This window comes from Hippichthys cyanospilos, chromosome 10 (assembly GCF_059441005.1).
Source record: "Hippichthys cyanospilos isolate Australia breed blue-spotted pipefish chromosome 10, RoL_Hcya_1.0, whole genome shotgun sequence".
NCBI classification, from domain to species: Eukaryota; Metazoa; Chordata; class Actinopteri; order Syngnathiformes; family Syngnathidae; genus Hippichthys; species Hippichthys cyanospilos.
In genome coordinates this window covers 199,042-224,100 of record NC_142378.1, presented here as the reverse complement: position 1 = coordinate 224,100, position 25,059 = coordinate 199,042, and the positions used below count along the sequence as shown (strand labels likewise).

The 25,059-nt window shown below is 47.0% G+C and overlaps 1 protein-coding gene across 2 annotated transcripts in view; it reads right to left on the bottom strand.

Moving 5' to 3' along the window:
• Positions 1-14,114, bottom strand: part of dab1a (DAB adaptor protein 1a) — a 154,235-nt gene extending 140,121 nt beyond the window's left edge. Inside the window, exons 1-2 of one of the 2 annotated variants that reach the window (XM_088425094.1) lie at positions 14,055-14,114; positions 11,280-11,421 (exon numbers count right to left, since the gene is read on the bottom strand). The gene's annotated coding sequence lies outside the window, so the exon portion shown is untranslated. Of the gene's footprint in view, positions 1-11,279; positions 11,486-14,054 lie in introns of those variants that run through there. The other variant, XM_088425095.1, reaches the window with a different exon arrangement.
• Between the last annotated feature and the right edge of the window lie 10,945 nt (positions 14,115-25,059).

The window sequence follows — 25,059 nt, the reverse complement described above, 5'->3', positions numbered from 1 at the left end:
TCCCAGCAGATTCCACTAAAGGACCGCAATGCAATAACAGTTAAGCTCAGCAGAAAAACGGCGATACTCCATTTAAAGGCCATGCTAAATGTTTGCGAATAGAAAAGCCACGCTCTGAGAGGGAGTCGTGCAACAATCCGCTGAGGTCGCGCGTGTGTGCGTACCACAATTTGCTTAATTACCAGACCTGTCACGCACTTGTGCAAGGGAAGATGTACAGTACCCACTAGTGGGGGGCGGGGCGGGGCGGGGCGGGGGGCCTTCCTCTCTGCTATCTTAACCCTTCATTGTCTAGGGGCATGGAGTTCATGCTATTAAATCCGGAATGAAATGCTAATGAGATGCAAATCCCTCCCGCAAGAGCGGACCACTGGAAGGAGGCTTCGAAAAGAAGCCCGAGGAGCGAAAGATTCACTACACCGTTCTGGATTTGTATGGATGCTCATGGCAGGGGAAAAAAAAAAAAAAAAAGGTCCCGAGCATTGATCGCAACTGTAGAAAAATGTTTTTGATTTATCTCCAACGCAGGCAGCAGAACGGGACTTTTGGTATCGCCGCTCGGGCAGAAAAAGGGAGCAAAATAAAACAGTCCATCTGTCCCGAGTGCGGCTGCAGATACCAGGCGAGGAGGAAACGTGAGCGAAAAGCCGCCGATTACGAGTCAAGGAAGGCTGACGAGGGCGGGCGGCGAGGGGGAGGGGGACTTTACAGAAAAATACATTTCACCTTTCTTGAGGTGAGCTTGAACAGTTCCCCATGTAAATATGTGCACATAATGGCCAAATGCTACAGGTACTGCACAGTTAAACAAAAATAAATGCTTTCTTTGCCGAGCATCATCACCTGCCGTCAGAAATGCCCGATGACCGGATGCCAACGTTTTTACCAATAATGACCTAGAGGGAGAAGTCCGAGCTGCGAGCGGCCGACGCCCGTCGCGGCCGACGGCAGCCGCCGTTAGCCGTGGTCGTCGCGGCATTATTTTCAATCGGGGAAGCAAGCGGACCGAACCGACGTCCGAGCCCATCCTCGTTCGCGCCGAATGTTACCGAATCGGAGAGGATGGTGGAAATGTTATTTCCCCGGCCGATTCGATTGAGAGTGGCGAGGTATGGAGCCGCGCGCGCCGGTTGGGGAAAGGGACGGCGACCCCTGCTTTTCGTGGTTACCGGGTACCGAACACCCCCGCGAGAAGTGAAAAACGGCAAAGTGGCGTCGACGCCCTGCAGCCGTAATTCTTCTTTGACCAAGCCAAATATACGCAATGGCATCCGACTTATTGTTCAATACAATTTGAATAGCATGTCCAAATGCTAAAATACGTGTGAGCTAATATTTCTTCAGTTGTGTTTTTGTAGAATAGGCTGCTCTGGGATCATTCCGTTTCTTCCCCCGAGAAAAAAAAGGAAGAACTAACCCCGAAAGGCCACGTACGACGTCGTTATCGGGCCGAGCGCGTGGCCGAGCCCGCCCGCCCGCCCGCGCCCGTCCGGCGTCGGCTCTGTCCGGAGGGCCGTCTTTTTTCAGTCCCGTTTTCCGCTCGGCTGCGGTTTGCAGATAAAGGCGAAGGATTGGCACCGGACGCGGGACGCGGCCCATCTTTCTCTCTGTGAAGCAGGCTCAACATGACAAGCCGGCACCCAAGGGCCCGCCGGATGCCCATAGATCTACACTATTTATGTCCCGCAGCAGAAGCTCCGCTGACCGGTGCGAGCCCACGAGATCCAACGCAAGAGCCGCATTAGAAATTCTGCGCCTATTTTAGAGCTCAAATCCCAATGCGTGACCCTTTCATTCGCTCTTAGCGCAGATGTCAACAACCTTGGGTCTGGGGACATCCGGTAAAGCCATATTTTGGCCTGATGAGAAAAACAAAAAGACATTACATCGGAGTTGTAATTGATAGGAGCTTTAGGCTTGTTTATTTCAAGAGCTGGGCTCATCCAAGAGTAATTTGAGAATAAGCAACGTGTTAAAAGGATACAACACTTCGCGCCTAGCCAATACATACATTTTATACATGTACACACACACACACATATATATTTCAGATACATATATATATTATTAATATTTTCTGTTCCCAAAAAAAATCTGAAGAACGTATACCATAATTTCATCGGTTCGAAACGTACGACACCCTTCTTTCAGACCCATCAAATATCTTTTGTTGGCTCATCACCAGTGATTGGGGACATTTTTTTCAAGCGAACGTACGCAGAGGATGCCCGCTAGCATCGTTTACGACGCAGAGAGCGTCGGGCAGAGTTCCTGTTTTATTCAAAGCGCGCAAAAGTGCGGCGCCGCATGACAATGAACGCCACGCCGACGTGACAGGAGTACACACAGCTGCACAAACACGCATCCTTCCATATTTATATTCCCAGTGTACGCCGCGGCCCTTCTGCTGCCGCTGTGACGCAAATAGAAACCGCGGTGATGCAACTTTGGATTTGCGCTCAGCATTGGTTAGACAAAGACATTCAAATGATTTGATGACGAAAGCCGCGTATCTTTTTTGCGCAGTATGATCTTCAAGAGTTTTTTTGTGGCGCACGGCGAGACCACGCGATGAAATTCTTATTCCGTACGCTTCCCCGAGCGGACTACATTCCATAATTGAGCATATGATAAACTAGGCAGTAAAACAAAACAAAAAGGTAATCCAACATATGAACGGCGCCAATCAAAAGTTTGTAACAAGAAAAAATTCAATTCATATGGAAGATTGATTTTACTGCTGAAAATGGATAAATGATAAGTTTTAAGAGATTTAACGAGATTTCACGTCTCGTTCCATCCTTCCCGTGTGGAGTTTGCACGTTCTCCCCCTGCCCGCGTGGGTTCTCTCCAGACAGTCCGCCTCCAAAAACATCGGCCACTCGAAATTGTTCTTAGGTGCGATTGGGTGCGTGAATGGTTGTCTGTGTGCACTGCAATTGGCTGGCAACCGGTACAGGGTGTCCCCCCCGCCTACTGGCCGACCCAGAACCGCCAGCTCCCCACTCGCTCGCGCAAAAACCCGAGGCCGGAGGAATATTTTCCGATAAAGAGGGACGTCCCTAGGTCTCGGCTATGCTTTGGCGAGAGGCGGGCGCTTCAATCGGGATATTAGGACAGAAGATGAAACGGACGGACGGAGGGAGGGAGTTTTCCAAGGTTAAAAGAGGGGAGAGGAGGAAATCTTGGCCGGCCGCCCAGATGTGATGTATCGCCCCGCGACCGCGTGCGCGCGCGCGCCCCGTTCACCTAACGCCTCTTAACAGTAATAAGGTATTCCCTCCCATTAATGTTATGGATCAGAGGGCATATTATCGATCCGCGACCTCAGCTATATAGTCCCTCGGCTCCATTTCCCCGGCCGACTGCATCCTCCCCTCACTCTCCGCCGAGGCCGCGGCGGCGGCTCTCCGGCTTTATTTGGAATGTGGGCACGGCCGATATTTGGCGCCAACATTCTTTAACCCGGCGCGCGCAGCGTCATTCCCCGACCCCGGCGGTATAGCTCCCACAAGTAAAAGCTTACGAGTTATCCCGCCGGACAAAGCGTTAGCCGGCGGAGTGTGCCTGTGTGTGACCGTGACGATTTGCATTGATAAGCCAACGCGACGATAAATCGTGGCAGATGTGGGCTTCCCAGTGAAAACGCTTTAAACACAGTAAATTAGACAAATACAGTCAATTTCCGAATACGAGCCACGACTTTTTTCTCGCGATTTGAGCCCCGCGGCTTATAGTTCAGTGCGGCTTTTTTACTAGCCGCCAGGGGGCAATCCATCTATAAAGGAAATGCTATAATCGGTTCAAGATTTAACGACTAATTCAACTATTAGAACTAAAAACATGTGAATCAATGGTTGCGATCAAAAAGAGATTTCAAAATATAGGATTTAAAATATGAGTGTATAAGTTCAATAAGCTGGTATTTGTCAGATGTAAACATACATACACACACACACACACACACATATACATATACCATACATATAACCAAGCCCATTTTGATTTTTATGAAACCTGATTTACTTTTTGATAGTGTTGACAGAGCACTACATCAAAAAAGGTGTATTTTTTCGGTAAAATACAGCAGGGGCTTTTGACAGGCCTGAAAGTTTTGCTTTGGCTTGAAATAAATGGTGAACTAACAACGATGGATTGGGGCCAAGGTTGCCCATGAATGATGAAGAAATGACTGTCCACCCGTGGTCTTTTTAACCTCTTGTGTGCTATTGTGTCCATTCCTTTGATATTTACATCAACGGCATTTCACAGAAAGAGAAACTGTTGAACAAAATAGGACAGGACCACTTATTCGTCATCCTACCAGAAGCGTGTCACCCCTCGGCCGCAAGAGTGATGAGGAAGAAAATGACCGAAAAACGCTCAAAATACCGCGCCGGGTTTAAACCCTGCTATTACTTGTAGTGAATTCTCATGCTTACATCCGGCTATTACTGAACTCGTGAACAGTTTGCGACACTGAACAGAACAAGACAGAAGGTCCCAAATTGTGCTCAATTGATTTCGGTTCTGGGGAATGGGAAGACCTTAAAAGGTTGCTTTTTGAATTTCCTTTTATTTCTTAGCTGTTCCGCTCGTCACCAAAAGGAAGGGATTCACAATCATTCCCGATTTCAAACCGGACACGAGTGTGATTGAGGTGGCATCGTGTTATGATTGCATTTCTTCTGCAGTTTATATCGCTATTGACAGCGCTGATCCCGAGCGGCCGGCAGCTGCGAAGTTCGACTTTGACGCATAGTTCCTCGGCAACACGGCAGTGCGGGTGGTCGCCGTGTCCGCGCAAACCGCTCGGGACTCCCCGCCCCCAGCTCGAGTGTCACCCGTTAAAGCGAGGGGGGAAATCCAATTACGTCGTTTGGGCGCTGTCCGCCGCCCGACGAAGCGGCGTTTTGATAACATTGATTGCTCGAATCTGCTCCAATCGCGGGACGCGGCGTTGAGTCACGGAGGTGACGCGGGTCTTGGCTCCGAATATCCAGACGGGAGAATCCCATTATCTTTTACCGTGCCGATGGCGCGCCGCCTCCTGGGATGCTGCTTTTGTAGTCGTCGCGTAAGAATGAGCAATTTAAATGCACATATTTCTTTTGTTGTGCTGCATGTTTTCGTTTGCCGCCATATTAATGCACATATTTATTGCCTGTCCTCTTTGTGTCCTTCAAAAGGATCCTTGGGCGTGGTAAATAACAGTGCAAAGTCAATGAAAATAAAGAGAGCTTCCTTTTTTTTTTTCCCCCTCTCCAATAGGGCTATAATGAGAGCTCATTTATCTCCACCTCGGCGCAATCTCGTCATTCGGGATCGCAGGCGAACGGGGGCGATTGCGTGTATTATACGTGGGCCGCGGTAGTGTCGGGTACGCGTTCGTGTGACGATGGTTGTTTAAGGCTTCCGAACAGCGCGCCTGTTGATGCGCCTGTAGTATTTGATTAGGGAAAAGCTTCAAATGAGTCAAACACGATAGAAAAAGGGTCAGTTTGCTGCTTGCTACGCACCGTAAACACAATCCGATCAATTGACGAGATAACACAGGCAGGACGAAAGGACATTTTGGGAGGCGTAAAAAAAGTGCCGCTTAAAAGCCGCAATTTTTTTACCGTCGTTATGGGTGCTTGTTTATTGGGCGCCATTTTTGGAGTCCAGCGGTCGAAGCTCGCGTTCTTACGACGCCCCCGGCGCCGTCTGGGATAAAAGCCATTCGGCCGGACCGGCCGTCCGGCATACAGGGCAAACGCCCGGCGGGCCGGCGTCTTATCGGGCCGATGACAATGTTCCTCCATTTTACCTCTTGAGACCGGCCCAGAATTTAGAGCGCGGGAAGCGTCAAAAGCGTGCCGGATACCGGCCCTTGAGTACCGGACTTTGACGTCTGATTCATAAATCCATTTTGAATGTTAGCACGTCAGCAAACCGAATGAAACGACATCATTGTCAGATCTACGTGGCGGCCGGTGGTCACGCGGGACGGTCAGTCAAAACGTCAATTTATTTAGCCCGCATTAGCACTTGCCGCAATAGAAGGGGCGGCGCGAGCAACGGCTCATTTCTAAATCGACGTCATCATTTTCTTACTGCGCTCTGCTGCACAAAAGATCAAGGCCTACATATTGGACGGATGAAGATATTTGATTGTAGCTGCCGTTTTAAGCTAGATGGGTAGCACGCCATTTTCTCAGCATTGGCTAAAGGTTAAGTAATAATATCATAAGCCCCGCAACACCTGCGGGTAGCCCGGTCTCCATTAAGGAGCTCCTGAGAGCTCTCAGGGAAAACAATGCTTGGCCGGGGCCTCGGCCAATCAGCGGGAAGAGTCTCCGAGCGCTGCTTCGCTCTGACAGGAAGTGGCATCACCTAATTTGGTAAAAGGCTTTTCTTCCGCTCTCCGGATGAAGAGGGCGATTATCCTCACCGCGCCGTCCCAAGAGGAAAGCGAGATGCCGCAAGCACGTGTGTAATGTTTCTCGTCGCGTAGGATAAACGAGCGTTTCGGAGGAGGCTTTTAAATCATAATTAATGGTTGTAGAAGCTTGAAAGTCCGGGTAAGGGTTTCAAAGTAGGTCACGAGTAAAACAAGGTTTTTAAAGAATTATCGGAGGTCGGGGTTTTGAGGTTTCGAGGTACAGTTGGGTTTTCAGGGCAAGGTTAGGCCTTTCCCTGTTTTCAAAACAAAACAGGGCTAGGGCTTCGGCGTCAGCTTGAAAAGTAAGGATTCTAACCAGTGCTAGGGTCTCGAATCGGGGTTGGGGTTTTACGTCAGGTTTAGCATTTGGCAGTAGTTTGAATGGCAGGGTTAGGGTTTTCTAGCTTGGAGATTAGGGTTAAGGCTTCAAGCCATAGCTGGAGTTTCCGGCCAAGGGTAGGCGCTTCCAATTATGTTTTCGAAGCAGGAATCCAACAAGCTTCGGGTTTCCAGACAACCCGAAGGTTTCAAGGTACGGCTTTGCCTTAAGGGTCGGGGTTTCAATTCAGGGATAGGGTCCATCCCTCCGTTGGGATTTAAAGTAGGCCTTCAAATCAGGGTCGGAGTTTTAAGGTACGGTTCGAAGTCAGATTTTGCATTTCGAAGTAGCATTTCAAGGCATAATCGGGGTTTTAAATAGACTTGAAGGGAGTCAAAGTAGCGTGCAAGAGTTTAGAGCAACAGGAGTTTCCCATGACGTTTTCAAGCCAGAGTTAGGGTTTCAAGACAGGCCGAAGGTTTCAGGGGTAGGGCTTCAGATCTGGCTTAGGGTTTCAAAGTATAGCTTCAAGGGGTTTTAAAGTATGATTGGAGGTTAAGGGTTGAAGCTACAGGTTGAAATAAGGCTTTCGATTCAGGGTTAGGGTTTTCGCATCAGGTTTCAAGACAAGTTGAAGATTTCAAAGTATGGTTACAAACGAAGGTGAGGTTTTGAACCTTCGCTTTCAAGTCAGATTTTCAAAGTAGGGTTTGAAGTTGACGTTTGCTTTTCAAAGTATGTTTTCATGTTAGGGTTAAGGTTTCGGACGAAGGTTTCGGATTTCGGCTGAAGTTAGGTTTCCTTAGTAGAATTTCGCGTCGGGTTTAGGCTTGGAAATGATTTGTTTTCCAAGTAGGCTTTCAAGTAATGGCAATACTACTCATTTATGTATTTGGGTTTAAATCAATAGAAGTGAGCGTTCCGGTTTCGCGGTACACTTTTAAATGGGTTAAATCGAATACATTTTGCAATTCTGAATTCGAATTTTAAAATAAGATTTTAAGATAGGTTTCACGTGTGTGTATGTGTGCTATTTTTAACTGCATTACATTTAAGATATCGGCGTATTTTTGCCTGGTGCGCGCATGTCCCAATGTGCTGGGAGAAGCTTGGCAGGCGATTGTCAGCCGGCGATATTAGCGCGGGTGTAATAACGTTGACGTTTCGCCTCCCGAGAGTCACTCCTCGCCAGTCGCATTTAGTCAACGCGATGGCTATCCCGCCTGCCACCCGGCGGGACGCGAGACGCACGCGCCATTTTTCATTTCCTTCTGAGCGTCGCAAGCGCGCCATTTGTGGCCGCGATGAATCCATTGGCCGCGTCGCCGAGGCTTCGTACGGCGAGGGCCGATGATTGCGCCGCTTTTTATTGTTGTTGTTGCGGCCGCTGTGGCCTTTTTTTCTGTTCGCTTGTGTCTGAGATGCGACGGACGAGTAATGAAAGGTTCGGTGCGCGGCCCTCTTCGTCGTAAATCGTATGGCGTGTTCTTCCGGGCCCTTGAGCCGAAGAATCAAGGAAAAATAACAGGTCCAGATGGGAAGCTTTGATCTCGGCCGGAATCGCACTTTCGAAAGCAAAGGTTTGACATATGCACATGCTGATTTTAACATCAAGTGATTTTTGTGGTTATTGTTGCATTTAAGGATGAACCAATATTAGACGCTGAGCAAACATTGTGGTCTAGAATCGAGAGTTTACACACAGAGAGAGACAGAGAGAGAGAGGAGATAGATAGATAGAGATAGATAGAGATAGATAGATAGATAGATAGATAGATAGATAGATAGATAGAGAGATAGAGAGATAGAGAGATAGAGAGATAGAGATAGAGATAGAGATAGAGATAGAGATAGAGAGATAGAGAGATAGAGAGATAGAGAGATAGAGAGATAGATAGATAGATAGATCAACTTTAGCATGAAGTGTCAGATTTGAAAACCTCAGTTTTAAAGTCTTTTTCTCCCTCTATTTCAAGAGTTTTGCTTCTGACAACGAATGACGTCTTGAAGTTTGAAGATTGTTTGAGGCATCGTAATAACAACTCCCTCTAGCATCTTGGGTCAAACAGAATCTAAGCGATCAATAGCGTACTTTCCAAGAGGCCGAATGGCGATCGATGAAGTTCGATTTGAAAATGATGACTTGTATAAAGCGCTGCCAAAAACAGAAACCTTGACCTTGATCTTGATCTGCTTCCGTGGCCTTGTGTTGTGTGTGTTAGGCTGACATGCGCAATTTGTCATTTCAAGCTTGATGAGAAGGGACTTGGAATCCCTGAAAGAACTCATCCATTTTCCTCAGCCAAACTACACAAAAAATGAAGAATTACAGGACACTTATAGTCACTTGTGACACTTGTCCATCCCACTTGTCAATCTTTTCTTACTGGCATGATGATTTAATGCTCCAATGCAATTCCTTGTGTTGCTCCTACTGGTGTGCCTGATTTGCCCACTGGGAGGCAGTATAACACTGTACAGCAGGGATGCCCAAACTTGTTTTGCCCTAAGATCTGCAGTATTTCTGTACAGAGGTCAAACAACGCTTAGAAAAATGTAGTTTAGTTTATGAACCTACAGTTTGTGTCATTTTAAACTCAGATAATCCAAATGAAAAGAAAAAGAACAAATACTAAAAGAAGCAAAACTAATCGAAGCATTTCCCCCCCAAAAACCTATATTAGCACGTTGCCGCTTTTCCCAATTTCCCGCATATTACCCGGTCAATTATTTCACGTGATAATCTCGTGATCCCCGGTGATTATTATTTGAGCTGGTTCCAAACATCGTGCGTCAGAACCCTCGAAGAATCCTGCTCAACGAAAAAAATCTTCAATATTCTGCATTTCGAAGTTGGCAGGTATGAAAAACAAACAACACTGCCATAAAAAAAAAACAATTAAAAGTAACAATTAAAAAGGTCTAACTTTGAAAAAAATATATGTAATGGAAACGATAATGGCAAAATCCAAAACTAGAATAACCAGGTCTACCTTGTCAGATGTGTTTTAACATTTTCAATCTTTTTTTTTTTTAAAGCGTGTCCAAGTGTGTGTGTGTGTGTGTGTGTGTGTGTGTGTGTGTGTGTGTGTGTGGCTGAGTCACACCGCACCTAAATGGATTAGGCTGAGTCACAGTTGCTACGTGATTGGATACACATCTCTCCCTGCGCCTGCTGACTGCAGTACATAACAAACGGCAACATCCAACAAAGAGGTCACAGGGGGCGCTAGCATCTCAAAAGGACAGACAAGACATACTGCGATCAAATCGCCAGAAGCACAAGTATATGGATAACACCCTACCCTACTTAGCAAATTCGTGTACTACTGGTTCCCTGTTAAACCATACGTGGAAAGTGTTCAAATTGGGCTGTTTTTTCTCGTCGTACGGCCGCCCGCATTTTCAAGTCCGCAATACCTCTACGCCGATGGCAAACTGCACCCCGGTTAGTGGCAAACTGACGAAAAGCCGAGCGCCTCCATTTGTCTCCCGGGGTGGCGAGAAAGACGGCTCCCAGATACTTAAGACGGCTGACGAACAGTCAATGCCTTCACCGCATCCCGCGGCCAATGGAGACTGAGAAATGACGAGCGGGCGCCCCGCGGGCCCCGTGGGGGAATGGAGCTTGAGACGGACAAGGTGAAAGCCTACTTTGAGTTCTCATGGGACGGCGCTGGGATCGGGCTCCGCGGTTCCCACGCTCGCGTGCGCACGGGCCGCAGGGGAAGCCGCAGGGGAAGCCGCGAGCCGGCGCCCGCTCGCGAGCCGACCCGTACCGGAGACGGCGTACCGCAAGCCATTACCGACAATCGCGCAAACGCTCTTTCCGTCTCTCTCCTCCCCGCAGCAAGTCGCGTGGAAAATCCGACCGTGAATTGTGAGGACGTGCCGGACCCGGTCCTAGGAAACTCATGAATACAAAACCGAGAGGTGACGAATGAGGCCGTATGACGCATCGCGGCGCGTCATAGCCATTCCTAGATGCCCTCTAGCGGCTGTGACAAGAAGAGGAGATCATGCAAACTCGGGGATGATGCTTTGATGCCATCACTTCTCACTTGCACTGGACTTACTATATATATATATATATATATATATATATATATATATATATATATATATATATATATATATTAGGGCTGTCAAAGTTAAAGTGCTAACTCGTTTGATTAACTGCATTCCATCCAAAAGACAGACATATTTTCTGAGGCAGCTGCTAGCATGAAGGCTAGTATTGGAACAGCAAATAAAAATAAACAAGAAGCAGGTGCTCTTTTTTTTTTTTTTTTTTTTTTACCAAAAATGTTTACAAAAAGTGTTTTTTTTAATCAATTGATTGATCATGGTTAATAAAAATTCTTGTTTAAACAGATTTTCTAATGAAATCATGTGACAACTAATATACATACACATACATACATACACACGTATATATATATATATATATATATATATATATATATATAAAGCATAATAAGGCACATCCTGATATAATTCCCACATTTCAAATGAAAGTAAGCAAAGAACACACACCTGACGGACGGCAGGGTCACTTCCAGAACCTCCTCTCGGTCACCACCCCGGCGCTCCGCTCCGCTCCCTCCTTTTATTCTCTTTTTGGTCCAGAAAGCAGAGAAATTTTGAGGAGGCAATCCAGAGGCGCTCCGGCAGAAACCTGCGGAGAGCCAACGCGGCTGTTGAGGCGGCAGACGGACGCAGGAGGGAGAGCGCTTAGGCGAGGCGAGCACACCGGCACACGGTCGGGGGGGAGCTCACAAGTGGTTAGCTCAACGCTGCGGAGCTCGGCATCCCCCCCCTCCCCAACACACACATATTCACACGCTCACCCCCTCCCAACCTGTCCGCACCGTTACCACATTCCACCTAATAGCGGCATCTCGTCCCTCCCTTAAGTGTCACGCTCGCAAATCTGATTCCAATTGTATCGGTTCAGCCATTGGAAACTTTTGCGGGCGGACCACATGTAGGAAGCCGGCGCCGTCAAAAGAAAACATTGCCGCAGTTTGGAGATTTGCAAAAGAGCGCCAGGACATTCCGCAGAACTTCTGGCAATATATTTTGTCGACCGACGAAACTAAAGGAAACTAAACTGGACTAAAATGGAACCGCTCAGCAACATCAACACTTGATTCCCACCGTGACGCACGGTGGAGGGAGCGGCACGGTTTGGGCCTGGACGACTTGCTATCGTTTATGAAAACATGAATTCAAAAGTTCAATCGGGACGTTTTGAGGGAAAATCTGACAATGAGCCAAAACGTAGAAGCAAACGACTTCGGAATGCTTTCAGAAGAACGAAATGCACGTAACGGCGATGTCAAAGTTCTGACTTGAACCCCATTGAGATGTTGGCACATGTGATGCAGGGAAAATGGTGCTAACAGCTGCTTTAAAATCACTCTTGTTTTTTTTCCATTCCAACAAGGACATTCAGCGCATTAGCAAAACAACCAAAATGATCTTCCTCTCCTCTCCTCTCCTCTCCGCTCCGCTCCGCTCCGCCGCTGTTGCTATGGCCACTGTAATAAACCCTGACAGCGCCGCTCCACTAAATGAGTGCCGGCGTAGGACGTCATCCGCGAGGAAACACAATCTCACTTTTCACACCGCGCCGCAGCACGCCGCACTTAAAACGTCATTACCGCCACCAAACGACTTCCGCAGCTAGTCCGCTTCCCGATGACAAACCCCTTGGAAACAAAAGAGGGGAGCGACGCAAATGAACTAGAGAGACGAATTCCGATGCCTCCGTTTCGCGGTGATCGTCGGGAGTGCGTCATTGGAACACATGAAGCTTTTGGTAAAGAGATGGCTATTGTGATGGATGCATCTTCCCTAAACATACGCTGATCATTATCTGGCAAGCTATGATAGTAGCTTTGTGGAGGATACAACTACCAGGTATTCTTAGAAAATTATGCTAATCAATCGAATACGTTATTTTTAAGATAACGTACTTCGATACTTGGATGCTTCTCTTTTTCTAACTTGCTAACTCTATCCGACTAGCAAACAGGCTAACGGAGCCAGACACCAAGATGGTAAGCGAAACCGCTTAAAAAGTTGGCTATTAACTCACTGGTTGGCTTCAGTAGACCAAAAAAATAATGCAACCAGCTAATTACTGGACAAATGCGAGCTAAAGCCTAACGACATCGCAAATATACTGAAGCTAGCTATGTAGCGATGGATATGCTGACAACCTTATACATGACTTTACATTTATTATAATTACGGTGAATGAGATGATAGGCTAGGCTAACTGAGGTAGACAACCGGAAGATAAGCTAACCCGCTAGATAAGATAGCTATTAACTCAATGATTAGCATAAGCAGGACATACAGTACTTTTAACGCAATGAGCTAACTACTAGACAAACCGTGGCTAAACCTTAACTTCATAGCAAAGATACTTAATCTAGCAATCTAGAGATGGATATCTTATCATTATTTTCAATGAGATGGTAAGCTAACTTGTTAGAAAAGGCAGCAATTTACTCATTGGTTAGCTTCTGTTTAGTTGAGATAACTAAGATAATGATTTCATGACAAATGCTAGCTAGACCCTAACTTCATAGCACTGATACTTAAGCTAACCATATAGATATGGATATGCTGACAAGTGTATATATACTATACTATACAAGCTAAAAATGCCGAGCGGGATGGACGGAGAGGTCACTAATGAGAAAATTAGGAAGTAGCGTGGTACCCTACAAGATAATGCAGACAACGACCGTGTTCATCATTGCGGTGGCAATCGAAACTTCACTTTCACTTTTATTAACTTGCTTCAGTTAGCTTAAGCGGCAGAGAGGGAGAAAATAATGGAAACATCTCAATGTGATGCGGTGCAATTCCGAGAGCGCGCTTATTGTTAAAGAATGCCTCCCTGACTATATTGAGTGCCAATGTGACTAATGATTTGGCAAGTGAAGAAAAAAAAAAAGAAGAGTCCACTGGTAAGCCCCTTTGAGTCCAAAATGAGAGCGTGCCCTTGGCAAAAACATTTCGGACAACTATTTAGCGTGCGATGTCATAAGAATGTAATGTTGCGTTTTGGCCCGATGAGGTCAAACATTTCTCGCCATTTCCTTTGTGGCCACGTTTAAGAAAAACGTACCTTTGAAACGATGAAGCGTTTTGGGACCCGAGCTCAGGGAACATTGAAGGTTTAAACTAGTGCGCGCCGCATGTTGGCAGAATACAGACCAGTACATTCGGTGCACTCAGTTAGCGCGGAAGAAAAAAAAAAGGGGGAAAAAAAAAACCACACTCTTTACTTACTCAAGCAGCGTCTCCAAAGAGGCTTTCAAGTAAATTGAGTTTGGGTTTAGGGGCCCGTTTATATTAATGAGTCCTCGGCCGCTTGAGTTGGAGCCAGCGCCCTGTGTGATTAGCTGCCTGCTAATGAATGCCGGCTGGGCTAGCGGCAGTCAACGGAGGCCGACATAGACGCACGCGCGCGCGCGCGCCAGGTGCAGATAATGCCGCAAGCTGCCACCGGCCGCATATAAAAGATTAGCAGGGTCCTCCCCGCTTATATGCAGACAGATGCAGTGGCGCTCACGCTAACGTTAGCGCACCCCGCGTTTACGCCTATTGCAGTATGATTCTCCGCAGTCTTGGTTGTCGGTTGTCCGCTTTCTTTGCTACCTCGGGTCTCCACAATGCGGCCGAAGAGTAGTAATTACGCTCGTCCTACATCGTCTTCCATTTTTGTTCGAGTTTAAAGACATGTTGTTTTTTTTAATTCTACCCCATATACAATAATAACCTAACTGCTGGGAGAAATTTTGAGCCAACTCTGGCTCGGCTTTGCGGTGTTTTGATGTGTGATAAAGCATACAAAAAGAACTAAATAAATACCAAGAGGCTAAAATGTGGCTTAAATTGTCAAAACATGACTTTCGGTCCCTTCCAAACACTTGCAAATGGAAGGTCAAGAGCTACACCCTATTGGCGTCAAATTTAGCCCATGCCGGGCTCATTTACTGCCATTCAAAATTGGAAATTTTGAAAACCCGATGTCTTATCATGCATTCCCCTCCATTTTTGCATGAATCCCATCTCTAGTACATAAAGTTGTCATCGTTGTCAAATATCAGCCCTTAAGTGAAGTTGTTTTGGCTGATTTTTGCCACGATAGGCCGATTTTATGGGCTGGGCGCTCTAATCTGGCTGGATCCCATCGTAGGAGATTTCGTCCCATCTCTAGAACATGGCTGAAATAATTGTCGGCCATTTAGCCGGTTATTTTCGGGGCCGTAACTGATTTGATCGGCCTGTAGAGGTTCGGGCCCTCATCCGAAGTAAGGAGAGCAACGGAATTAAAGTTTCAGCGGGGGGAACGCGCGATGAAAAAGCGTTCATCACCGCTCGCAAAAGTCATTATTTTTGCAGTGCATCGTGTCACGTTTAAATATACGACAAAAACGAGCCGCTTTGCCACTCCGCGGTCCCGCATTACTCCTTTACTCTGTTTATCTGAGGTGAACAGAACTGCAGTAAAATGCATCTTTAAACAGGTTGCAGCACCGTGCGCCGGCTCTTCATAAATCTAACTGGCGTCCAGACTTGCGGGCCGCAAAAAATTCCCACACGAGAACGGCTCCCGCCCAATACTGCACGTGCGAGTTGAACGCGGGGACGCGGCCGGCTTTTGCCCGCCGTCGGCGCTCGCGATCTTCACGGGAAGTCGTCGCGAGCGTGTTGAAATAAGAAGCCCTGCATTGTAGGCTACAAAATGCTAACCGCTAAAAACAACGCAAAAATGCAGTCAGCAAACATGTTTGTTGTTATTTCATTTGCACTCTTTATTTTTTTGCACTTTCAAAAACTTTGTCCAGCCCCAGTCGAAAAGTACACACACACACACTTGCTTGAGCTGTCATGAAAAATGAAACATTGGAAATCCATGTCTCATCCTGAATGTCGAATACATTCTCAACACCCAAAAGAAAAAAAAAAGTCAAGCGCAAGCGGCGTTGGCATGCATGGCGCATTTCCGCAGCGGACGGGCAGGCGTGACGAGCGCGCAAAGCGTAGCGAGAACGCATGCAAGCGGGCGGGCGTCCGCGCGCCTGGGCGGACCGCCGTATGTTTCAGCATCCCAACGCTGTCGACTCGATGCAGGATGACGGCGTCGCTTCCAAACCGATTTAAGGCAGGCAGGATGACGCTCATGCCGCGCGCCAATCCAATGCATGGATAAATTCGCACGCCCTCTACTTTATTCAAGAAAGCTCTTTAATATGCATACATCCGTGCGTCCTGTAAGGAACTTTAAAAGGCATTATCATACAATAATTGCTTCATCCCTCACTTCGATTCATCCAAGCGCGTCGGCGGGCGGCCGTAGATTTCGGCGGTTAATATTCATGGGCATTTTCATAAATCGGCGTGGCGCTTCTTTGCCGCGAGCCCGTCGCTGAAAACTTTGGGGGTTTTCAGGCGCGCGCGTGAATGAAAAATATTGACCTTGGCAGCGGCAAGTGCACCATGGGGTGCAGCAGGTAAGAGGAAGCCTTTGAGTCCCGGCTGCTCCGGTCTTCGCATTAGACGGGAGTGGTACGGTCCATGGAAAAAGTCGACACACCCGTCTTCAGATGCAATCATTTTATATGAACAACGTAATACTTATTAAAGAAAAAAAAACGTGAAAGTCCCCACTTTTAGCGTGACCTATAACCTGTCCAAAAGTGAAAAAAAATCAAATAAAAACAGCTTGCATTCGGGTTCACTCCCTCTTCCTGTATTAAAGGGGTCGATCAACGAATCACCTTCGATCTTGGGTTCAAATGCAAACGGACACACACGTTACCATTTGACACAGTGGTTCCCAACCTTTTTTCATATTTCAAGCCTGTGAAATAGATTTTCAGGCAAGTTCCCAGTAACCGGTGCGAAGAATTCAGGGGTCGAATAAAAAGACTTCAAATATGCTATCAGTGTCTGATTTATTGAACTTTCAAACTTCATATTCGTATTCGTCTACAAAAAATAATCAACCTAAAGTGTTCTCAAAAAAATCATAACTATAAACAATTATGTCCTCAGAAAAAATTTAAATTTTGGGGTTACGGTAGAGATCTGTTCACAAAAATAAACCATTAACAGAATTATTCATAAATATTCATAACCCCAAATAATAATCAACAAAAACGTCAGACCTCAAAAAGAAACAATTATAAATAAATATTTGTTCCACAAAAAAAAATATTCAACTTTTGGGATCACAGCAGAGACGTGTTCCCAAAAGTAAACGATTACGTTGACAGGTAACGAGAGGCGGCACGTTGGGTCGAAGCCTTCTATTACGGGGGAGACTCCGGCTTTTTACCGAACATAAAATCTGTTTTACCGACTTGCATTTTCCTGAAACGACGATGATTTTGAAAGGATTTTGTTTCATTTAAAAAGCGGAGTACCCCTCGAAGTTCCCCAAAGTCCCCTCGGGGATTCCAGAACGTCGCACAAGTGTACGCGCACGCCCGCTTACAAATTGCCTTTGGCTGTGATCGCAATCAACTAATTGCATTTAAACTGGCGGTAAATAGAAACCGGAGCACGCCTGCTTCCAATAAATGCGGCGGCGGGCGTTCTAGTAGCCTTTCCTGACATTTGTCATCAAATCTTATTACGGGAGCCGCCGTTTGCCGAAAGCCGCCTTAACGTCGGATCTCTTTGTACGCCGCCGTCAGTCGGATAACGGGAAAAAAAAGTCGCTCGGCATTGAAGAAACCGGACTGAAAGCGAATTGACCGGCGGATAACCGGTTGGGGAGGGTGCCCGCCGAGCGCCGCCGGCGGAGACCGCAAAAAAAGAAAAAAAAAAACGCCCCTCTTCTTCATATTTCTGGTATGACGGCAAGATGGAAGTCATCAGGTTGCGGTATCTGAATGTTTTTTTCATTTGCGGAGGTCAGAGGTCACAACGGCGGCAAAGGAAAAAACCAACGGAAAAAACCTTTTTCCATTGTTTTCGACAACTTTGACGGCAAATGAATGATTTCCGTCAGCAGGAGGAAAGTAGAATACTTTCCAAATACGAAAGATTTCTTCGGTTTTTCACTCGATGGCTGTGAAAGCGTTTCCCAGAACCATTTGTATAAAAACACTTAGGTGTCAACGCTTTCACAATTCTTCTTTTAAAAGAGCTTGACATTTTCGGCGGGCGGGCGGGGTGAACTTGCGATGGTTGCGTATCGGCGGCGCGGATGCCAAATGCGTTTAATTCCAGCTGCCCGCAGATTGTCATAAGCCTTTTAACGCTTGTCCGCGCTTCTTCCTGTCAGCGTGCGGCGACAACGCTTAGCGACGGCGCCCTCCGCGCCATACGGTCAGGTGACATTTAAAGCGCCGCACGTTTAAGGCTTTCCGCCCGTTGGCACGCGCGTAGGAGCCATTTGCGGTTTCGGCCACGCGTTCGATGCGCCGTTTCCGCGCCTGGGCCCAGTTCTCATTAAAGGTTAGCTAGCGGCTAATTACGACGATGGGCGGAGGTCACGTGAAGGGGACGGCTTCTCTTCACATGGCTCGTTTTGACACAAAAAGGTCACGTCGCGCCTTTTCAAATGGAATCGAGCCGTCGACGGGGACGTTTTGTGGAAATTTGGCTTTTGAATGGTTGGCGTGCGAAAACAGTGCCGGCTTGACTTAAGGTGGAACGGGCAAGTAACTTGAAAACCGCAGTGCGTTATTACTTATGACGGTCATCACGCTCATCCGGTGGAACGACCTTAAACGTGCACGGTCAACGTAAATATGGTTGCTTCCTTGGACTTGGAAGTGATTGGAAAATGTCAAATGAAAACGTACAAATTAAACGACCTGAACAAAGTTCTCTGCATATCAAGAACACACCAGCGCCATCTCAAGGCAACCAAATGAACTGCGTTCATGTTATCACAAGCTTCAATTAGCATTATAAATTATAAGTGTTTTTTTGTGGGTTTTTTTGGGGGGGGCGGGGGGGGGGGGGGGGGGGGGGCTATACATTGTGATGCATCGTAACACACAATACTGTAATTTGTACCAAGTAAAATATTACGGGTTTTTTGCGTGTAATGCCTTACACTTCCGCGTTACAGCAAAAAGAAATGCATTACAGTTATTACATTTGGAATGCATTACTCCCGACACTGAAATCGAACCAGTACGAAAAATAAGAATCAAATTCATTCATTCCATCTAACAGATATGCATAAATACATTATTTTGGCAATGAGGCACTAAAGTAATCGATTGCTTTGGTAATTAAATGCCCATTTAATCGATTGTGTTCAAGGGTACAATGGTAAATTATTACTTGACTAGAGGACTAAAGTAACTGCACCGTACTGCGCGGATTTAATAAAAAATGCAACGCTTCACTCAGACGTCAAGAAGATTTTGCGGCTCGCGGCATATTTTTCCCCCTGTGCGGCGGGCGGCCGAAAGGCCTCGGAGAATTTAAGGTCGCCGACCTTTGATACGGACAGAAAAGCAACGTGACAACGATGTCCCCGCATCACCTGCGGATCAATGAAGGAGCCGGCGCGCTCCCGGCGGGTGCGAGCGCCGCCTTTATTATTGACTTGCGGGGAGGCGGCCCGCTCCCTTCTGGCTCCGTTCCACCGCGTCCATGTAATCGCGTCAGCGCGCCGAAAGTCGTTGTGGCGCGTCCGCGCTTGAATAGGCTTCGCGCCGGAGAGAGGACGGAATTCCAAAAAAATACAAAATGTGGCGCATTCTCCGGGGAATAAAGAAGGCTCCGGATTGAACGAGGCTCGCACCGTCTCACTTTGCAAAAAACTATTCAAAGGCAAAAAAGCCTGTGCAAGGGCAAAAAATGTAACTTTGTTTTTCCGTACGTGTTGAAAGTACACCCAGTCAATTGAGTGTATTTCATTGTACGCTTGCAATGAAATACAATTGCAAGAGCCTCTTCTCCTCGCCGAGTTCATAGGCTTGCCGGAGCCCAGCCCAGGCCAGCCGTCTGCGGGGAGGAGGCGGGGACACCCCGGACCGGGGCCGCGCGACTCATCCGATTTTAACGGCGATATCGGCTGCCGCGACAAACTCGGCCGATCCGTTCGAAAAGCCGGCTCCGTACGTGTCAAGCCGAGCACCGACATCGTACCGCCGGGGGGGCGGCGCTTCCCGCGAAAAGCCTCTGCTTTTCCCACCATAATATATTTACCAGTGTGAAACGGCAGCGAGTTTCTCACCTGATTCCTAATATATACCATGCCGGCTGTCAATTGAAAAATCCAAATACACTGGGTTTGAAATTGACTTCTTTCATTGGTTTGCACTCAGGAAGTGAGTTAGCCGCGTCGCCCCGCGCGCCAAGTCGCGGACGTCACACGGTCAAGAGGTGAGTCAAGAGGCGAGCGGTGATCGGTTGGGCATCGGGAACCTCACGTTCAGTCAGAATGTCATCTTTACTGTTGAAAAGCGGCTACTTAAGTGGACTGATCAAACCAGCAAGCCAATAAATCCAGATTTTCGTGACCAAACGCCTTGCATTTCCAAGATGACAAAAACAAAGTCCATCTTTTGAGCCGAATCCTTTCCGAGGAGTACCGAGAAGAGAAAGGGCGGATCGGCTCGTTCTCCCCCGGACTACCCTTCCGACGGACTCTCCCGCGTGGGGAGAGCACCCCTAAATCAAAGAGGCGGGCGGTCCGTGTTGTTTGCTTGCGCCTTCGCGGCCTCTTCCTCGCTCTCGCGAGTTATCTCTGCACTCCGTACTTTTTCTTCTGGCTGACGTCCTCCAGCACGCTAATTGCTTTCAAGAGAAAAGGAAGCGCTCGCTGCCTCCTTGTGCCGGCGGTGGCAACTAAACCGAGTAAAAGAGTCGCTAAGCGTCCCGTTGACAAGGTCGCCGCGCAGGAGCGTTACCGTCCATCACTTTGACTCCCGCCGACCTCGCCGTCGCCCGTTCACCGGCGGCGATGGGGGATGGGGGATGGGGGATGGGGGATGGGGGATGGGGGATGGGGGATGGGGGGGTCCACGTATCAGACGTGAGAGTCACACATACAGTAGCTGCGGAGCGGGGCTTGACGCTAACGCGCGATGACGAGTCATCGGACAGCCAACTTGCGTTTATTGTGGGAGCGCTGGCCCCACCTCAGTCGACTAAACGTATCGAACGACCGCGGGCGGGCGGGGCTTCATTTCGCTCCCGAGCTAAAGCCGCGGCGAGGGAAGAACGCTCTTCGCAACCACCGTGCCCTTTTAATCACCTGACGAGTTTGCTTGGCAGGGAGAAGCGCAAAGTGAAAGCGTTTAAGCCGTCACGCCGAACAGCTCGCCGATGACGACGTTGCTCGGGCCGAGCTCGTTCGGCCGGGAGGTAAGAACGGAAAGAAGCGAGGCGCCGTGCGATGCGTTGCAAATGACTTCTCGGCAATGGCTTGACCGCCTGCGGATTCATCGCTCATCATCTGACAAAGTGACGTTTTGGACAATTTCCAGAAGAAACAAACGTCGAGGTCATGAGACCGTTCGATTAAAGTCAAGTGGAATTGAAGCTAGCTAGCTCGCGGTATAACGCGATCTGTGCTAACATGTCAGAAAACGCGACAAAATACGAGACGTGATTTGCGGAAGCACTCTGCGTTAACTGCTACTTTGCCCTCGGCCTTTGCGTTTCGCAAAACTTGTCGAACGAAAGAAGAAAAACGGAGCGACCTACTTACCGATCGCAGGCGTGTCGCGTCTGCTGTGGCGTCATCGGCGAGGCTCGACGTCATCATTTGATTGAATCCGCCGAAACAGTGTTGTCAAATTCAATTCTTTTTTGTTTTAACCCCGCGGGTGCTTGATAAACACGATCATTTTCATACCTTTTCGTTCATAATACTCGAGAACCTTGCCGGAAAATGGCTTCGATGCTCCGCCCGTCCATCGGTCACGCGGACGAGAAAACTACGGAAACGTGAGGAAATACAACAGGATCGCGACAGTGCATTTAACTCGTTTCTTTTCATTTAGTTCCTTTTAGGATTTTTAAACAATTAAACGAAAAAGCAAAACATTCAATCATTGAATTATTGGTAACGTATAATCTAAATCAGTATTCCGTTTCTTTGATTAAACAATAATAATAATAATTTGGTAGGGAAAATCAAATAAATGGTAAAACCAACAACTGCGCACCCTGAGTATATTTTTGAATTAAATAACACGAAAATATTAGTCATGTGAACCATTTACATCATGTGTTCGACAGAAAGTTTATTAACCAATTGGCCAAACCGTTTATCGTGACTACAACAACAAAAACATCAATATTTTCGTATACAAGCATCGCACATCTTCATCTTTTCCCAAAAGAAATGAATGAGGAAAAACCTCAATTGCAGCCCCACAAAAAACGTCAAGCAAAAAAAATTGAAACGTGTTCTTTTTCATAGGACAAAAAGCATTTTTCAGTATCATTGAAAATGACAGAGGAAGCATTTCATAGAGAACGTAAACCATTGAATACGTGCGCGTTGACGTAAGATGAAACGTTTCACAAGGAACTCAATAAACTGTCATTTGAGGATGGAGAATATAGGAGCATTTCTGTTCACATATCCATCGAGGGTGAGCGCAACTTTTCCAGTGACGCTAAGTGCGTTAGCCTCTCAGTAGCGCTCGGCAATATATGTTAGCATGAAGCTATCCGACTTCCGTAACTCGTGACAGTTGCCTCCTCGCGCAATACAACTAACCGGACCAAGAAATAATTCCGAAGAAACTTTGAAGATTCAGAAAGAAAGAAATGAACTGGCGGCATTCATCGCATTCTGCCAGCTTTTCCGCGCATACCTTTTGTTGATCGCTTTTTGCTTACTTATTTGTAAGGGAGCCTGAAGCGCAAGAAAAAAAAAAAAAAGTTGCGCCAACCCGGAGCCTCGTATGAATAATTGAGCGGGGCGCGGGAGGAGAGAATGGCTTGTGCAATATTCATATGTCATATTGAGTGGACGGACAGCCGGTGGCCAAAAACTGCGCACGCGCACGAAAACACCCCCCCCCCCCCCCCCCAAGTAACGGACTTAACATCTCGCCATAAACAACAGGACTGCAACAGATGGCATTCAATCATTTTCAAAGAAAAAATGAGCTGTGCTGAACTACGTCCTCTTGAGTTCTTCCTCACAGTCTCAAATGAGATAACCGTCACCATCTAGCGGATGATAGTGGAATCGCATTCGATATTAATGCGTTTTAGACCAAAATATCTTGACGAATGGTACACAAAAAATGGCGATGACCACGATCTTTATCCTACTTTCGATTTTATGTCGTTATTTTGTTATGATTATTGTATGATTGCATCCAGGAATATTGTTTGTTTTGATGCATTTTTCATATCCGGTGTATTCCTGCTTGCAATGATTCATGCTTATTTTGTAATGATGTCATATTGGGATGTTCGATATCATTTTTTTTTTTTATCGATTACCGGTAGTAGCAGATACTGATACCAAGTACCAATACCACTAATACGTGTGTTACTTTTTCCTTCCAAGTGCATGAAATCAATGGCGATTTTTTTTTTGTCGTTCTGAGTAACACCAAAAAAATAAAGCCAGGTATCAGCCCGATACTGATACTTTCAGTACTCACCCATCCATTTTAGACATGTTTGAAATTCATTGAAATATATAATTGAATAGTATTCAAGTCAAACTCATTCAATCATACGTGCATGACATTTTTGCATCTGCGTTAGTCTAATCATCAGTGAGAGTATTGTTTTAATCTAATGACATCTTTTTTGCGCGTGGCTTTCTTTGCTGGGCGGTGATAAATCTCATTTATCGTCTATTTTTCTATTATCTAACGAACGCAGACAACAAAGTCAAACGGGGGGGGGGGGTAACCCAAAGGGTAAGGCAACGTAAGTGGGCAAAATAACACAACAGCGTCATAATTGCACGCGCCCTTGCAAACAATTGACACGGGTGTCACGCTTAAAAGAGCAAATAAGCACTCGGTGCGCAATTAACAGCCACTTGACCCCGTCTTGTATTTTGAATCAGCAGAAAGGCCCTCACGGAAAGCGCAATTAGCCCCTAAGCTGGGCCGCTATTGAAATACAAGCGTTGCGGAAGTATCCCTGTTGTCTTGACAACCGCATTGACCTCTTCATATGCGCACGCACTGGAGGCGTACCCCAAAAGCGTCTGTCTGTCTGTCGCCGTACCGCTTGGGGAATATCGACGGCCGGCGACCCATTCGCACGCTTTGGAACACTGTGTGTGCGTGCCGCACAGGCCTGTTGTTGTCGATAAGAAACTCAGGCTTTACTCCTCCCTCGCTCTCTCGCGCGCGCGCACACACACGCGCGCGCACACACACACACACACACACACACACACCGGAGGCGTTAATGAGGCCCGGGCACAGAGGAAAAGCTTCTGCCAAAATCAGAAAAAAAAAAAAGGGCTCTTTATCGGCGAGCGTGAGGCTGTACTGTATTGTTTTTGGATTGTGCGTGTGTGTGTGAGGATTTTCAAAAATTGCCCTCGTGGGGACCTGTATTTAACCGTAGCTGGTAGGCTAGCCAAAAATGATACTCAAGTAAGAGGAATGGTACTTAAGAAAAATGTGATTCAAGTAAGAGGGAAAACAATTGTCCTCCGAGCAATTATTTTCAATGACAGTTCTACTTATGAAATGATTTCATTCCAGGAGTCATTTTGTGAGTTTTTTTGTAAGTCGAGGTGCTTTTGGCATGCAAATAACACAGTGCTTCTCAATTATATTTTGCAAAGCCCCCCCCAGGAAAGAGAAAACATAACGCACCCCCCCCACTCACGCTGACTATAAATAAGATTATTATCCATAAAAAGTATCCTGTAAACGTGTATCCTTTTTAACATTAACAAAAGAAAAAGTAAATTATTTTTTTTACAGCGTTTGTACAGCTTAGTCTAAAAGTGAAAAAAATAAAGTGCATCAAAGCGCCTGGAACTTCGATTCTTATTTAACAGCAAAGGCACGGTCCTATTCCCTCGGCTCATCCGCACCCCCCAGGTATCACCTTGCGTCCCGCCCCGCCCCGCCCCACTATTAGAAAAGCGCTGAAATAGCGTCATCCATTCCACCGACCCCCCTAAAGAGAAGAATTCTCTGCCGTGAAAAGGGCGCGCCAACGGACCGCCACCGAGTCATCAGGCCACCCGTGCAACCAAAGTACACGCGCACACTTGCGCGTCCGGTTAGCAAAGCAGAAGCTAGCTCATTCCTCCGCCTCGGCGCCCCTCGATTATTCGGCTGGAGTCCGCCGGGAGAGAGCAGGAGCA